We start from the raw sequence: 18781 nt of genomic DNA on the forward strand, positions 1-18781 counted from the left end.
TTGGCCACCTCATGCGAAGAGTTGACTCATTGGAAAGGACTCTGATGCTGGAAAGGATTGGGGACAGGAGGAGAAGGGGACGACAGAAGATGAGATGGCTGGATGGCATCACAGACTCGATGAATGTGAGTCTGAGTGAACTCCAGGAGATGGTAATGGACAGGGAGGCCTGGCGTGCTGCAATTCATGGGGTCGCAAAGAGTCGGACACGACTGAGGGACTGAACTGAACTGAACTGAACTGATGGACACCTTATCTTTGACAAAGGAGGCAAGAATATACAATGGAGAAAAGACAATCTCTTTAACAAGTGGTGCTGGGAAGACTGGTCAACCACCTGTAAAAGAATGAAACTAGAACACTTTCTAACACCATACACAAAAATAAACTCAAAATGGATTAAAGATCTAAACATAAGACCGAAACTATAAAACTGCTAGAGGAGAACATAGGCAAAACACTCTCTGACATAAACCACAGCAGGATCCTCTATGACCCACCTCCCAGAGTAATGGAAATAAAAGCAAAAATAAACAAATGGGAACTAATTAAACTTAAAAGCATTTGCACAACGAAGGAAAATATAAGCAAGGTGAAAAAGCCTTCAGAATGGGAGAAAATAATAGCAAATGAAGCAACTGACAAACAACTAATCTCAAAAATATACAAGCAACTCCTGCAGCTCAATTCCAGAAAAATAAATGACCCAATCAAATAATGGGCCGAAGAATTAAACAGACATTTCTCCAAAGAAGACGTACAGATGGCTAACAAGCACATGAAAAGATGCTCAACATCACTCACTATCAGAGAAATGCAAATCAAAACCACAGTGAGGTACCATTTCATGCCAGTCAGAATGGCTGCTATCCAGAAGTCTACAAACAGTAAATGCTGGTGTGGAGAAAAGGGAACCCTGTTACACTGTTGGCGGGAATGCAAACCAGTACAGCCACTATGGAGAACAGTGTGGAGATTCCTTTAAAAACTGGAAATAGAACTGCCTTATGACCCAGCAAACCCACTGCTCGGCATATACACCGAGGAAACCAGAGCTGAAAGAGATACGTGTACCCCAATGTTCATTGCAGCACTGTTTATAATAGCCAAGACATGGAAGCAACCTAGATGTCCATCAGCAGATGAATGGATAAGAAAGCTGTGGTACATATACACAATGGAATATTACTCAGCCCTTAAAAAGAATACATTGGAATCAGTTCTAATGAGGTGGATGAAACTGGAGCCTATTATACAGAGTGAAGCAAGCCAGAAATAAAAACACCAATACAATATACTAACACATATATATATGGAATTTAGAAAGATGGTAACAATAACCCTATATGTGAGACAGCAAAAGAGACACAGATGTATAGAATAGTCTTTTGGACTCTGTGGGAGAAGGCAAGGGTGGGATGATCTGAGAGAATAGCACTGAAACATGTATATTATCATATGTGAAACGAATCGCCAATCCAGGTTTGATGCATGAGACAGGGTACTCAGGGCTGGTGCACTGGGATGACCCAGAGGGATGGGATGGGGAGGGATGTGGGAGGGTGTTCAGGATGGGGAACACATGTAAACCCATGGCTGATTCATGCCAATGTATGGCAAAACCACTACAATATTGTAAAGTAATTAGCCTCCAATTAAAATAATTTAACAAAATAAGAAAATTTTAAAAAATAAAATGATGTATAACATAGCATAATACACTTCAGAATGTATTCCAATATCAAATGAAAAAGTTGAACAGTGAAAAATTGCAATTACTTTTGCACCAGCCTAATAAAATCTTTTAAATAAGGCTTTGCTAAGAACATAAAAGGAAAACATAAAAATGAAAATGCAAAGGCTTACAAAGGATCCTAAAATAATTCAAATCTAGTTATAGATTGTTTAGACATGTCAGTTCTCTCTATTCCAAAATTATAAGGTTTCAGTTCTAGTTTCAGGTTCCCTACACAGAAGACCTGAATTAAACAGAGGTTTAAAATATGCCATGCCCTCTCCCATCTTTATGCCTTTGCCCATGCTTCTCTAACTCACACTTTTATTCACCAGGCTAACCTATACATCTTCAGTCTGAGCTCATCTGTGAGTCTAAGGAGAGATACTACAACAGTTAAATGCAAAAAGCATCTCTCAAAACAGCATGTACACTTTGATTCTGTCTCAAGATATATTTATCTCTGTGTGCATCCAATCCAAATGCATACTTTCATTACACAAGCGTTCAAAAGGGCACCTTACCCACCTCCAGAGGTGGGACGGAACCAGGACTGGCTCAGAGACTGCTGTTTTCATTTTCATGATACTTGGGAGGAACCACTTCCAGGAGGTCTGACTGGACCTGTCCAGACTGGGTTAGGTGCTATTCCTTTCTGCCCACAGCATCCTGGACAAATTCTGGAGCATAGCAGCATCCCCATAAGTTCTTATAGTATGCTATTTGAATATCTGTTCCACTATCTATAAGCTTCTTGAAAGCAAAACTTATTTCTGTACTCCCAAGTGAATACAGAACCTGACATATAATAGAAATTAATCTTATAGCCTAGAAATTCAACAAATTTCAATAAATATGAACAACTGAACTCAATTCTCCATGACTATGTGCTTTTTTCCAGGAACAGAAATGGCACTTTCATGGAAAAAAAAGTGCTCAATGCCTTGAAATTCAGTTTTTTAAATACATTCCAAGATTAGAAAACTGTCTATACTCAGATTTGCTAATAGCTTTCCAAAATTCAGGAGACTTGCTGTTAGATCCTTGTCAAAAATAAACCAAACCCACTGAAAATAGGTAATCAGACAAATACTTGTACATGAATGTTCCTAGCAGCACTATTCACGATAGCTAAAATGTGGACACAACCCAAATGTGTATTTGTGGATAATGTATTCATTCAGTGGAATATCATTCAGCCTTAAAAATGCATGAAGTATTGACACATGCTGCAACATAGATGGACCTCATAAACATTATTCTAAGTGGAAGAAACCAGACACAGAATATCATATATTATATGACTCCATTTAAATAAAATATGTAGGGACTTCCTTGGTGCTATAGTGGATAGAGTTCACCTGCCAATGGAAGGGACATGCATTTGATCCCTGGTCTGAGAAGATCCCACCTGCCACAGAGAAACTAAGCCTGCAGCTACTGAGCCTGCATGGCCTAGAGCCTGCACCCCACAACAGGAGAGGCCACCCTAGTGAGAAGCCTGTGCACCGCAATGAAGAGCAGTCCTACTCGCTGCACCTAAAGAAAGCCTGCGTGCAACAACAAAGACCCAGAGGGGCCACAAAAACAAATAAATAAAATTTAAATGGAATATCTAAATAGATAAATACACAGAAACAGAAAGAAGACTGGCAGTCACTAGAATATGGGGCAGGATGGGGTAAATGCAGAGTATAGAGGGTTTTCTTTTGGCATGAAAAAACATTTTCGAACCAGACAGAAGTCACAGTTGCACAATTGTGAATGTACTAAACGTCACATTTAAACAAGGTCAATTTTATGTTACATGAATTTCACCTCACTTTCACCTCAATGAAAAACACATGCCAACTGCTTATCACTTAGAAGAATTAAGACAGAAGTAGTTATATAAGAGTTAATTTGATAAGTCTTTCCCATCATAAACCAAATATTTAAAGGGAGGGAACTTAACATGTGCTATGTCTTATTCATTAATAGAATAACTACCTATTTCTTTCAAGTTTTAAAGGTTTGAGGGAGATGATCCATAAAAAAAAAATTACTGGAAGAGAAGATCAAAAAGCAATTAATTTTTTGTATCTCCCAACTGTAAAAACAGATTAGACAAATTTGCAAGGTTCATTTTTCTGCAGTTCTTATTTGTTTTTAAAAGCTAAATTTAGCTGAGCTCTTTCTGCAAACAATCAGAATTAATTCTTTTGTCATTATTAAATAATCTACTTCTATATGTGCTATAAACTTGAAACTGTAGAAATAGATGACTCAAGAATATGAAACTTGAATTCCTTGAGAATGATGTAATCACATTTATTTGGATTCAGCTATTAATGTTATCCCATATGGCACTGCCTTTACTGTCATTTCCATGAGAAAATAGAAATGATTTTTCCATATGGAAAATGTTAAGGATTTTTAGCACAAAATAACACACATACTTGGTTATTAATACTAAATGGTATCTAATGACATGGACTAGTAAATGCAATTCCTCACATACTTAACTTATGGTGCAAACTGCTTAGGCTTAATAAAGGGATGCACAATGCACAGTAATGTGGTATCAAAGTGTGTGATATCATTCCTAGAAATACTATTAATATTTCATGGGAAATCACCAACCTTATGGCTTCAATTAAGATGAGCTCAACAAATAATGACCCTCTATTACATGGTGCCCCTTCACGGATCACAGCCTTGTCATGGTGAAGGGGCTTGAGTAACTCAATGAAGCTATGAGCCATGTCATGCAGGGCCACCCAAGATAAAGAGGTCTTAGTGAAGAGTTCTGACAAAACATAGGCCAGCAGAGGATGAAATGGCAATCCATTTCAGTATTCTTGCCACAAGAACACCATGAACAGTATGAAAAGGCAAAAGGATATGACACCAGAGATAAGCCCCCCATATCAGAATGTGTCCAATAAGCTACTGAGGAAGAGCAGAGGGCAATTACTAATAGCTCCAGAAAGAATGAAATCGCTGGGCCCGAAGGGAAATGATGCTCAGTAACGGATGTGTCTGGTGGTCAAAGTAAACTCTGATGCTGTAAGAATAATATTGTATAGGAACCTGGAATGTAACAGCCACGACTCAAGGTAAACTGGACACGGTCAAGCAGGTCAAGCAGGAGATGGCCAGAGTGAACATCGACATCTCAGGAATCAGTGAACTAACATGGACAAATTTAATTCAGATCACCATTACAACTACTACTGTAGGCAAGAATCCCTTAAAAGAAATGGAGTAGTCCTCACAGTCAGAAAAACGTGTCTGAAATGTAGTACTTGGTGCAGTCTCAAAAACTACAGAATGATCTTGGTTTGTTTCCAAGGCAAATCATTCGATATCACAGTAATCCAAGTCTATGCCTTAACCACTGATGCCGAAGATGCTGAAGTTGACTGGTTCTGTCATACATGACTGAGGGACTAACACACATACATCACATGAAGACCTACAATACCTTCTGGAACTAACACCAAAAAAAGATGTCATTTTCATCATAGGAGATTGGAATGAAAAAATAGGAAGTCGAAGGATATCTGGAATAACAGGCAAGTTTGGCCTTGGAGTACAAAATGAAGCACAGCAAAGACTAACAGAATTTTGTCGAGAGAACACCCTGGTCATAGCAAACTTTTTCCCAGTAACACAGGAGACAACTCTATATATGGAAATCACCAAATTGTTAATATTGAAATCAGACTGATTATATTCTTTGCAGCTAAAGATGGAGAAACTCTATATAGTCAGCAAAGAAAAGACCTAGAGCTGATTGTGGCTTAGATCATCAGCGCCATATTGCAAAATTCAGAATAAATTGAATGAAGTAGGGAAAACCATTAGGCCATTCACATATGACCTAAATCAAATTCTTTATGATTATACAGTGGAGGTGATGAATCGATTCAAGGGATTAGATATGGTACACAGAGTGCCTGAAGAACTGTGGATGGAGTTTCATACCATTGTACAGGGGGTGGTAACTAAAACCATCCCAAAGGAAAAGAAATGCAAAAAGGCAAAGTGGTTGCCTGAGGAGGCTTTACAAACAGCTAGGGAAAGAAGAGAAGCTAAAGGCAAGGGAGAAAGGGAAAGATATACCCAACTGAATGTAGAGACCCAGAGAATAGCAAAGAGAAATAAGAAGGCCTTCTTAAATGAACAATGCAAAGAAATACAGGGAAAAAAATAGAATGGGAAAGACTAGAAATCTCTTCAAGAAAACTGAAGAGATTTTATCAAGGGAACATTTGATGCAAGGATGGGCATGATAAAAGACAGAAATGGTAAGAAACTAACAAAAGCAGAAGAGATTAAGAAGAGATCACAAGAATACACAGAAGAACTATACAAGAAAAGTCTTAACAACCCAGAGAGCAAAGGTAGTGCGGTCACTCACTTAGAGCCAGACATGCTGGACTGTGAAGTCAAATTGCTATGAACAAGTTAGTGAAGGTGATGGAATTCCAACTGGGCTATTTCAAATCTAACAGATGAGGCTGTTAAAGTGCTGTACTCAGTATGTCAGCAAATTTGGAAAACTTAGCAGTGGCCACAGGACTCAAAAAGATCAGTTTTCATTCCAATCCCAAAGGAGGACAATCCTGGAGAATGTTCAAACTACTGGATAATTGTGCTCACTTCACATTCTAGTAAGGTTATTCTCTTTTAAGTAATAATTGAATACAGACAACATTATCCAGGGAGAGACAATAATGAGAAGAGGGCTAAAGAGTAAACCAAACTTAATCATACTTCAAGTAAGTATGGCTCTAAAGAAACTGTCACAGAAATAGTAGGAAATCCAGAAAAGCATGATGTCACAGGAGGACGACATCATCATCTCATGGGAGGAAATACTTCTAAAGAGGAAATAATCAACACTGTTAAAATGCCAGAGGAAAACAGCATAAAATAGAGACTGAAAAATGCTCATTGGACTTGACAATAATGAGGTGAAAAGTAATACAGTGGTAAATTCAGCAGAATAAGGAAGTAGGAATTCAGATGGTATATTAAGAGCAAAGAAACAAAGGTAGTTTCTTATCATCTCTTGGATCAAATTTTACTCTTTATTTTATAAAGGTATTATTCCAGTAAGATGGTAAAGAAGGACAGAAATAAAAGAGGCACTAACCATGGAAAGAACAGTTTCAAAAAGTGTTTTAGGCTTCTTTTTAACGTGTTCAATGTCAGTTCAGCCCTTTTTTAAGAAAATAGAATCACTGGCAGGTTGATCTTTAAAATTCTCCTTCTAACAGGACAATCATTGCTGAAAATTTTGAAATGTTTTGAAATAGAAACTTTAAAATTTTAGGAAATCCTTTGCAGCAGAGAAACAGGCATCTGTGAGCAAGGCACCCTAATAACTTCACTCATTGGAGTGTGCGTGCCTGCTAAGTCACTTCAGTTGAGTCACATACTAGAATGAATAGCAAATGAATGCCTTCAGATGTGTTGCAAATCAAAAACCTGCTGACACCATGGAGGTAACGTGGTGGTTAAGAATAGCACTGAAATCCATCTGTCCAGGTTCAAGGCCTGGTTCTACTTTCTTTCTCTGGGACACCGTCCAAGTTAATTACATTGTCTTCAGTCTCGGTTTTCTCACCTGCAAAATGGAGGTAATAATGTAATCTACATATTATAATTAAGTTCTGCAGGAGTAAATGATATAAAATTTCTCTGGTATTAAATGATAAGAATGATGATGTTGATCTGGTATACTTTCCTAGATGGTTGCGATGCTGATTATACATAGTTTGCAAAATCTTATTTAAAGCTGTGAACCTGGATAAGACTGTGAAGGCAATGAGGGTTGACAGAAAAGAGAATAGGTAGAAAGACTGTTTCAGGGTTATAAGATATTAGGATCTTAAGGAAGACACAGCAAAGGAGACTAATTTGGAAGAGCCACTGAAGTAGGAGGAAAACTTGGGACAGTAGAGTCAGGGACCCAAAGGGCAGAAAGTGTTTCAAGAGGGAGTGGATGAACAGTTGAGTCAAACAATACTAACTCAAATAAATGCTAACAGAGAATTGATCACTGGATTTAGCAAAGTGGAAATTGTTAGTGACCTTGACAGGAGAGTGTGGGTGGACCTTTACTTCCCGTGTTAACAAGTGCATGGCCTTGGTCACCTATGTGCAAGCCACTGACTAGTATAGATTTTTGCTCATTGTAGAATATGATTCAAATAGGGACAATGAACTGTGTCTGATGTTTGCTGGGGGCTTCTGGAAGAGACATTTATATGCTCTTCTCAGAGAGCTAATGGAAAGATGCATGTTCTGCCACTGAATGTTACCAAGAAAATGAGGATCACTGGGGATTGTTGGCAAGCATCTTAAAATCTTAAGAAGAAATAGTTTTGCCACAGAGGAATAGAAGTTAGGTAGAAAACTGGTTCACTAACGACATAACTGAATTACCAGTTATCTGAAGTTTGATATACCTCTACTTATCCTCCCCCCAAATCTGCTTGGTTCAGGATCATTATAATAGGAAATAAATTCCATGTTTTGTATGTCATATTAGATTTTTCTGTTACTTGCAAAACAAATATTCGTAATAGTGCAACTTATCAAGGCTCAAATTACATGAGCTGAGTCAGGGGAAGGGCAATAGTTACTAGAAGAATTTTGGACTGTCAATAAAAATAACTCCCAGCACAACTTATATATTAACCATGACCAAACCCTGCTCCTTTTCATTTCTGCTTACTTCTCAATTTTAAAGACATTGTAATGATTTATAAAATTAATTGAATGACTTTTAAAAAACTAGAATTCTGTTTTGAGAGGATCTTGGAAAACAGTGATCAAACCGAAATGTCTTACTTTCTATTCACTCCTACTTTGAATCCATTTGCCTGTGTTAAGCCAAGCAGCAGCTGGTGATGGTGAGCCACTGACTATAAGTAAGACACTGAGTTCTGAAAAGGTCTTGGCAGAGGAAATAATATGGGATCCTTTCTAACATAGGGCAAGCATAAGCCTGAAAACTAAACTCAGAGGCTCTCAAGATGAAGTTCATACTTGGTGAATGCTGGGAAAAACTTCAGAGTTCTGTACACCCCCCAGCATCTATGGCTGACCTAGTCTCTTATGTTTCTCAGTCTGACCGATGCCATGAAATCTAAGGAGTAGGCTAAAATTTCCCTATTTCTGAGGATAGGAAAGAGTGAGTAGAAAGACTGTCTCTGTTGTCTAGATAAAGTCTGGCCATCTACCTGCTGTACAATTCTCCAGTGGCTTAGACACACGATACCTTGCTTATCGCTAATGAAACCACTGACACTCCAAGATCTGTACCCAGCTCCACACCAATAAAAATAAAAATCTGTTACAACAACAACCTGAAAGAGAAATATAAAAGAATATAGATAGCCAGTGAAATAGAGCTGCTTGGGAGATTTATGACAAGCTGAACAACAACAACAAAAATGGAAGAGCACTTTAGTATAGCACACAGACACAATCTAAATATGTATTTAAATCTAAACAGATAATGGTAGACTGTCCAGGAATGAGTTTTAAAAGTACTAAATAAGAATTCTTAAAATGAAAGTCTAGTGACTTTACAAGTGTTTAACTTCCTCTGCAAAACCTAGAAATTATGGATGGTGGTAAGATGAGACTGAGGTGAAAATACTGAGGAATAAAGACATCTGGTGGGATGCTGCACAGAAGGTAAGCAAGTGAAAGCACGCTACCTGGCATATCTTACTGGAGTGAGCCAAATGATAATTCTGAGAAGTGGAATGCCTTGGTAGAAAACGGCTGGCCTCTCCTTTCTCTGGTGGTTCAGATGGTAAAGAATCTGCCTGCAATGCAGGAGACCTGGGTTTAATCCCTGGGTTGGAAAGATTCCCTGGAGAAGGGAATGGCTACCCACTCCAGTATTCTTGCCTGGAGAATTCCAAGAACAGAGGAGGCTGGCGGGCAACAGTCCATGGGGTGGCAAAGAGTCAGATATGAAGAGCAACTAACACTTTCACAATGTATACATATATTAAATAATTACACTGCACACTTTAAATACATTATAGCTTTTTTTCGTCAAATACACCTCAATAAAACTAACATATGAGAGAGAGAAAGCAGAAAGGAAAGAGAGAAAAAGAAAACAAGAGTCCAGTGAAGTATTTATTTCTTCATCCTGCTTTACCTTTTGGACTGTTATACTCTATGAATCAATATAGTTCTTTTTGTGTTTAAGTGAAGGAAAAAAAAAAACAACTAGGTATCTCATTTTTGAACAGTAGCACAGAAATACGTGTCTGACTTTGAGCAGCAGAATAGCGGTGCTTAAAAGGGTGAAGAGGGATGGAACAAATAGTAACCTGAACAAACCAGAGAAACAAGAATAAACTGCAAATAATAATGTAAAATAAGAGGAAAAATTAAGGACAAAAATAAAATGTATCAGATGATATGTCAATGTCAACAGACCATACACTTCCATTAAAAGATTTAGTCATATTAGATTAAAAAGAATAAAAAATTAGTGGAAATTATTTAATATAATTATTTAAATAACATGTAAAATAAGGAAATGGGAAAGTATCAGATAAACGTAAGCAAAAAGAAAGAGAAATAGCAATATTAATATCAATACAGAACTTAAGGTACTGTCTTAAACTTGATAAGCAGGGGAAAACACTAAACTAGATAAGAAGGGAAGTTATATCATGATAAAAGATACAATGTGTGAAAAAAATGCACTGTATGAATGCATCAATCAAAAAAGGTGCTAATTATATAAAGCAAAATCTGATACCATGGAAGGAGAACTTGATTAAAAATACATTTATACTGAAAAACTTAAATCTCTTTTCAAATCACATAGAGACCTAATAGAAAAAAGACAGAAATTGAAAAGTATAAGCAACAATAGAAATGTATAGCCTGTATGTCTCAAGTGGAGAATTTAACATTCTCCTGCATTCAACCACAATATTATCTCACTTGCAGGAGAAATTAAATGAGCGTGTAGGAATGACCTGGCCCCTCTCTCTGACAGTTAAGGCAAGAGGAAGGGAGGGGTTAGAGAGAGAAAGACATAGGAGAGGGAGGAGGAAGAGATCAAAGAGGAGAGAGGGAGGGAGGGAAAGAGAATGAAAGAGAAGAAAGTGGAGAGCCACAAGGAGATGGGAGCGAAGATCAGAGTGGATAAGAGGAAGAAAGACAGACATACACACACCGTAAGGTAAAATTCTGTCCCTTTCTCTCTTCAGTTTCTGTGTGAGGAAGAGTGTACCACACTGGAATGAATAAGCATGCTTTTAGAGCGCTGTTTTAGAAGGTGATGATATTTAGCACTGAGACAAGTTTTTCTGCTTATTTATCTCATGAAAAACAAAGAAAACATTGAAGTGAAATACACAGTGATACTGTATTTAGATTTTTTGATTCTGCACAGTCATTAAATTCTTTTCCAGGAAAAGCTATTTTTAACAGTCCTAATTGTAGTTCTGCAGAACAGCTCTCAATGGCTTGTCATGTTCAGAAGGGCGTTTTTCTGTAAGGTTCTGAAAGCCCTAATTAATGGAAAAGACCAGCCTCTAATTGCTTCTCCTATAAATGCTTAAAGTACAAAAGATGCTTGATAAAATCATACTATCATATGATCAAAATGGATCTTTTTTCCAATCACAGAAATGTCATTTATACAACCACAAATCCTAAGACATTAAAAAGGCTAAAATATTTTACTGTATCTAAGAATGTTATTACTGCATTCATCAGAGTATCTAAAGTCCTTTTTCTTTTCTCATTGAAAAGTAATTAGTTTTGAATATTATACTATTTAAATTTACTGTTTATCCAATTTTTCAAAATTTTAATGTGAAATTTTTCAAATATTTGTAAGTTCAAAGAATCTTAGAGTGAAAATATATAAACTAACCACCTACCATTTCTGTCCTTTATCGAGCCCATATTTGCATGAAATGATCCCTTGGTATCTCTAATTTTCTTGAAGAGATCTCTCGTCTTTCCCATTCTGTTGTTTTCCTCTATTTCTTTGCATTGATGGCTGAAGAAGGCTTTCTTATCTCTTCTTGCTATTCTTTGGAACTCTGCATTCAGATGCTTATATCTTTCCTTTTCTCCTTTGCTTTTCACCTCTCTTCTTTTCACAGCTATTTGTAAGGCCTCCCCAGACAGCCACCTTGCTTTTTTGCATTTCTTTTCCATGGGGATGGTCTTCATCCCTGTCTCCTATACAACGTTACGAACCTCATTCCACAGTTCATCAGGCACTCATCTATCAGATCTAGACCCTTAAATCTATTTCTAACCTCCACTGTATAATCATAAGGGATTTGATTTAGGTTATACCTAAATGGTCTAGCGATTTTCCCTACTTTCTTCAATTTAAGTCTGAATTTGGCAATAAGGAGTTCATGATCTGAACCACAGTCAGCTCCTGGTCTTGTTTTTGCTGACTGTATAGAGCTTCTCCATCTTTGGCTGCAAAGAATAGAATCAACCTGATTTCGGTGCTGACCATCTGGTGATGTCCATGTGTAGAGTCTTCTCTTCGGTTGTTGGCAGAGGGTGTTTGCTATGACCAGTGCATTCTCTTGGCGAAACTCTATTAGACTTTGCCCTGCTTCATTCCGCATTCCAAGGCCAAATTTGCCTGTTACTCCAGGTGTTTCTTGACTTCCTACTTTTGCATTCCAGTCCCCTATAATAAAAAGGACATCTTTTTTGGGTGTTACTTTTAAAAGATCTTGTAGGTCTTCATAAAACCATTCAACTTCAGCTTCTTCAGCATTACTGGTTGGGGCATAGATTTGGATAACTGCGATATTGAATGGTTTGCCTTGGAGACGAACAGAGATCATTCTGTCATTTTTGAGATACCAAGGGATCGTTTCATGCAAAGATGGGCTTGATAAACGACAAAAATGGTCTGGACATAACAGAAGTAGAAGATATTAAGAAGAGGTGGCAAGAATACACAGAAGAACTGTACAAAAAAGATCTTCACGACCAAGATAATCATGATGATGTGATCACTCATCTAGAGCCAGACATCCTGGAATGTGAAGTCAAGTGGGCCTTAGAAAGCATCACTACAAACAAAGCTAGTGGAGGTGATAGAATTCCAGTTGAGCTGTTTCAAATCCTGAAAGATGATGCTGTGAAAGTGCTGCACTCAATATGCCAGCACATTTGGAAAACTCAGCAGTGGCCACAGGACTGGAAAAGGTCAGTTTTCATTCCAATTCCAAAGAGAGGCAATGCAAAAGAATGCTCAAACTACCACACAATTGCACTCATCTCACATTTACTAAAGTAATGCTCAAATTTCTCCAAGCCAGGCTTCAGAAATACGTGAACCGTGAACTTACAGATGTTCAAGCTGGTTTTAGAAAAGGCAAAGGAACCAGAGCTCAAATTGCCAACATCTGCTAGATCATGGAAAAAGCAAGAGGGTTCCAGAAAAACATCTACTTCTGCTTCATTGACTATACTAAAGCCTTTGACTATGTGGATCACGACAAACTGTGGAAAATTCTGAGAGAGATGGGAATACCAGACCACCTGACCTGCCTCCTGAAAAATCTGCATGAAGGTCAAGAAGCAACAGTTAGAACTGGACATGGAACAATAGACTGGTTCAAACTGAGAAAGGAGTATGTCAAGGCTGTATACTGTTACCCTGCTTATTTAACTTCTGTGCAGAGTACTTCATGTGAAAAGCTGGGCTGGATGAAGCACAAGCTGGAATCAAGATTGCTGGGAGAAATATCAATAACCTCAGATATGCAGATGACACCACCCTTATGGCAGAAAGTGAAGAGGAACTAAAGAGCCTCTTGATGAAAGTGAAAGAGGAGAGTGAAAAAGCTGGCTTAAAATTCAACATTCAAAAAACAAAGATCATGGCATCCGGTCCCATCACTCCGTGGTAAATAGATGGGAAACAATGGAAACAGTGGCTGACTTTATTTTTTTGGTCTCCAACATTACTGCAGATGGTGATTGCAGCCATAAAATTAAGACTCTTACTCCTTGAAAGAAAAGCTGTGGCAAACCTAGACAGCATATTAAAAAGTAGAGACGTTACTTTGCCAACAAAGGTCCATCAAGTTCAAAGCTGTGGTTTTTCCAGTGGTCACATGATGTGAGAGTTGGAACATAAAGAAGGCTAAGAACCAAAGAATTGATGCTTTTGAACTGTGGTGTTGGAAAAGACTCTTGAGAGTCCCTTGGACTGCAAGGAGATCCAACCAGTCCATCCTAAAGGAAATCAGTCCTGAATATTCATTGGAAGGACTGATGCTGAAGCTGAAACTCCAGTACTTTGGCCACCTGATGCAAAGAGCCTACTCATTAGAAAAGCCCCTGATGATGGGAAAGATTGAAGGCAGGAGGAGAAGGGGAAGACAAAGAACAAGACGGCATCACCGACTTAATGGACGTGAGTTTTAGCAAGCTCCAGGAGATGTTGAAGGAGGGGAAGTCTGGTGTGCTGCAGTCCATGGGGTCACAAAGAGTCAGACACGATTGAGAGACTGAACAACAACAGCAACAACCCATCTTTCTATTCAGCCATTAATCCATCTTGTTTTAATAAATCAAAACATCAGTCCACTTTATCTGAGTTCTACAGCAAACATTAGTGATTTCTCTGTTGACATGGATAAAACACATTTATCTCCACTGCAATAAACAGATTCAGGGTGCATATATATGATGTGGGAGCTAGATTTCTGGATATACAACTTTCTGCCCATGTCTAGAAAATAAAGGGTCAATTTGCTTGTTTAATTTGCAAACCTACTGCTGAAACCTATTCCTGTTAATATTTTGCTGACTATCCTTCCCCAAGTATCTGCATTCATTTATCCATTTATTCCTTCACTCAACAAATAATTTTTGAGTGCCTACTGTGTGCCACGTGACTCATACTCTATGTCCTCTAGGTGCTTTTATTCTAGTCATATGTCTGACAGTAATAGGTGCAATGAGGAAAACAAAGAAGGGTATTAATTTAGAGAGTAAAGGTGCCGTTTTATATGAGGCCATCATGAAAAGTACTTTCTGACATGGTGACATTTGAACAGAAGTGTGGAGGTGAGAGCAGGATGATGGAGACAACTGGTCGGAAGTGATGGCTGTGCTCTTAAAGCTGTGAGGTGAGATGGTGTCTGAGAAACAGTGAGGACAGAGGACCAGTGCGGCTGACTGTCCGAGGGGAGGGGAGAGTAGCGCATCAGGTGGTTAGAGAAGCTACAGGGGCCAAATTCTACTGACTGCAGTGCAAAGCTGCAAGAGAGTACTGATCAGAGGAGGATCATGGTCTGATTTTTCAAAAACCCACTCCAGCTGCTGCTTCAGAGAATGAACTATAAGAAGGCAAGTGTGGAATATGGAAAACAGAAAGAAGACTGTAGCTGAATTGGTGAGAGCTGATGGTGACTGGATCAGAGTGCAGGCAGTGGAAATCGTACATACACATACAGGGACCATATACTTATATCATCTTACAGAAATGGGACCATATCAATGCTGTATGTCTTGTCCAAACTTTTCTCATGTATTCCTTTTTCTTTTATCTCCCCATTACCTGATTTCCAGCCTACACTCCTCTGCTCCTCCCTACCAATAGCTAACACAAGAAACCAGCCAGATATGCAATCTTTCAAATTTATCTCCATTTTCTAAATTATACAAGGAGGTCTTTTCTTTTTAAATAATATCTTTTTTACAAAAACTGAGTCATATTGTCTTACTTTGCTGTGTGAATTGCCAATGGTTTTGCTAACTTTTCTATTTGGTTGTTTTCCTTACTTTGAAGGCACATTATAGGTATCGACTGTTTTGTATTATTTATTATAGACATTCTTTCATGATCTAGCATATGTATTCTGACTTTATGATTTATGGTATTCTGTCACACTTTTAACAATATTTTGCAAAATAAATTATGCCTACTCATCTTGTAGTTTCTGGGTTTCCTTTCTTTAAATCAATTCACCTTAGCCATATATATATATATATATTCCAATTTTTCTGTTAAATTTAATTGTTTAGGCATTTTAAAGTATGAAATAAAAGTCTAATCAATATTTAATTCTTTATACAAACTGCATTTAAGTACCAAAAATCTTGTTTTTCATTTGGTTTCAGTTGTTTTTCAATTAGTCTTACCACCCGGACTGCCATTGCCAAAGGTCAGCCATTTTTATGCTGGAAAGTGTTGGTGTGATGGATCTGTGTGCGTGACTCCTTTCCTCATCTTTTTGTCCCTATGCTAATTCTGAACTTGTTCACATTCAGATCCATTTCTTATCTCCAAACCAGGAGACTCAGGAGGAAGAGGGCTGAGGCCTGCCACCTGCATTTCTCTGTTCCCTCTCTGTTCCCAGCTGCCTCCAGCTGGGCTCAATTAACAGGAGATACTAGGTGAAATTAAAGAGTGGGAGGAAGGGAGAAGCCAGGGCATTCCTCCTCATTTTCTGAATCAGCCAGCATCTCTAGAGACAGCCAACTCTCCTCCATGATGCCAGTTCTGTAGCCTTGGCCCCCAAACTCCTATATGATTCCCCTTCTCCCTTTGCACACCTCGAAGGTAGAAGCTTCCTGATGTTGTTGATCTCTGGCTAGCCTTGCTGTCCCTTTTCAGCTTCTAAGTTTTCCATCACTAAGTAAACTAGTTTTCTGCTTTAAATTCTGTATATTTACTTGATTCAGTCTGATACATTCTCCAGGAATACTTAACCATGTGCCTTAATCAGAAGAAAAGCTCCAATATTCTTTTAAGCAATAAATAAAATGATGGCCTGCCACACTGTAGCACAATTACTGAGAACAGCTCATTCTCACCTATTCAACACCAAATGCAATATAACTGATCAAACACTGCTGAGTGTCACATAACCAAAACCTTCAGAAATACAGGATCCAATTTTTCCATCACCACAGAAATGATAATATCTTCATTCACAGATTCTGCAGACTGTGGATTTGGTTCACAATTTCTCTGTTCTTCCTTGCCCGTCAATAGCATCTTTTCACTTATGATTCCACTCGGTTCACTTCAGTCACCACTCGTGTCTGACTCTTTGCCACCCCATGAATCGCAGCACACCAGGCCTCCCTGTCCATCACCAACTTCCGGAGTTCACTCAGACTCACGTCCATCAAGTCGGTGATGCCATCCAGCCATCTCATCCTCGGTCGTCCCCTTCTCCTCCTGGCCCCAATCCCTCCCAGCATCAGAGTCTTTTCCAATGAGTCAACTCTTCGCATGAGGCGGCCAAAGAACTGGAGCTTCAGCTTTAGCATCATTCCTTCCAAAGAAATCCCAGGGCTGATCTATTTCAGAATGGACTGGTTGGATCTCCTTGCAGTCCAAGGGACTCTCAAGAGTCTTCTCCAACACCACAGATCAAAAGCATCAATTCTTTGGTGCTCAGCCTTCTTCACAGTACAACTCTCACATCCATACATGACCACAGGAAAAACCATACCATTGATTAGATGGACCTTTGTTGGGAAAGTAATGTCTCTGCTTTTGAATATGCTATCTAGGTTGGTCATAACTTTCCTCCCAAGGACTAAGGGTCTTTTAATTTCATGGCTTCAATCACCATCTGCAGTGATCTTGGAGACCAAAAAATAAAGTCTGACACTGTTTCCACTGTTCCCCCAACTATTTCCCATGAAATGATGGGACCAGATGCCATGATCTTTGTTTTCTGAATGTTGAACTTTAAGCCAACTTTTTTACTCTCCTCTTTCACTTTCATCATGAGGCTCTCTAGTTCTTCTTCACTTTCTGCCATAAGGGTGGTGTCATCTGCATATCTGAGGTGATTGATATTTCTCCCGGCAATCTTAATTCCAGCTTGTGCTTCTTCTAGCCCAGCCTTTCTCATGATGTACTCTGCATAGAAGTTAAATAAGCAGGGTGAAAATATACAGCCTTGACGTACTCCTTTTCCTATTTGGAACCAGTCTGTTGTTCCATGTCCAGTTCTAACTGTTGCTTCCTGACCTGCATATAGGTTTCTCAAGAGGCAGGTCAGGTGGTCTGGTATTCCCATCTCTTTCAGAATTTTGCACAGTTTATTGTGATCCACACAGTCAAAGGCTTTGGCATAGTCAATAAAGCAGAAATAGATGTTTTTCTGGAACTCTCTTGTTTTTTCCACTATGTATAGATTATTAAAATCTTTTCCCGTTGAGCCTTCATGCTCTCAACCATCTAAAATGATCTGCCAGATTTATTAAATAACTGAGCAAGTATCCCAGAGAAGGCAATGGCACCCCACTCCAGTACTCTTGCCTGGAAAATCCTATGGACAGAGGAGCCTGGTAAGCTGCAGCCCATGGGGTCACTAAGAGTCGGATACGACTGTGCGACTTCACTTTCACTTTTCACTTTCAAGCATTGGAGAAGGAAATGGCAACCCACTCCAGTGTTCTTGCCTGGAGAATCCCAGGGATGGGCGAGCCTGGTGGGCTGCCGTCTATGGGCTCACACAGAGTCGGACACGACTGAAGTGACTTAGCAGCAGCAGCACAGCAAGTATCCATTGCTGCTGCTCCTAAGTTGCTTCTGTCGTGTCCGACTCTGTGTGACCCCAGAGATGACAGCCCACCAGGCTCCCCCGTCTCTGGGATTCTCCAGACAAGAGCACTGGAGTGGGTAAGTATCCATTGAGAACCCAGTATTTGCCAAATAGTATACAAAGCAGAAGCTACAGTTTCACCATAGATTCCCCAAGACTTCCCACCTCAGGTTTGCATGCTTTGTACAGGCAAGATTGTGTATATGTATACGCAAGATTTGTGAAAATGAGGGAGAAGTCATTTCCTCGATTAGGTTACGTTACATATGTAATTATACATTATACATGTCAAAGGCAATGGGTATTCATTCCTGTCATTATGTGATTTACATAAGACTGTTCAAGCTGGTTTTAGAAAAGGCAGAGGAACCAGAAATCAAATTGCCAATATCCGCTGGATCATCAAAAAAGCAAGAGAGTTCCAGAAAAACATCTATTTCTG

The sequence above is a fragment of the Capra hircus genome, chromosome 6 (assembly GCF_001704415.2).
Source record: "Capra hircus breed San Clemente chromosome 6, ASM170441v1, whole genome shotgun sequence".
Lineage (NCBI taxonomy): Eukaryota > Metazoa > Chordata > Mammalia > Artiodactyla > Bovidae > Capra > Capra hircus.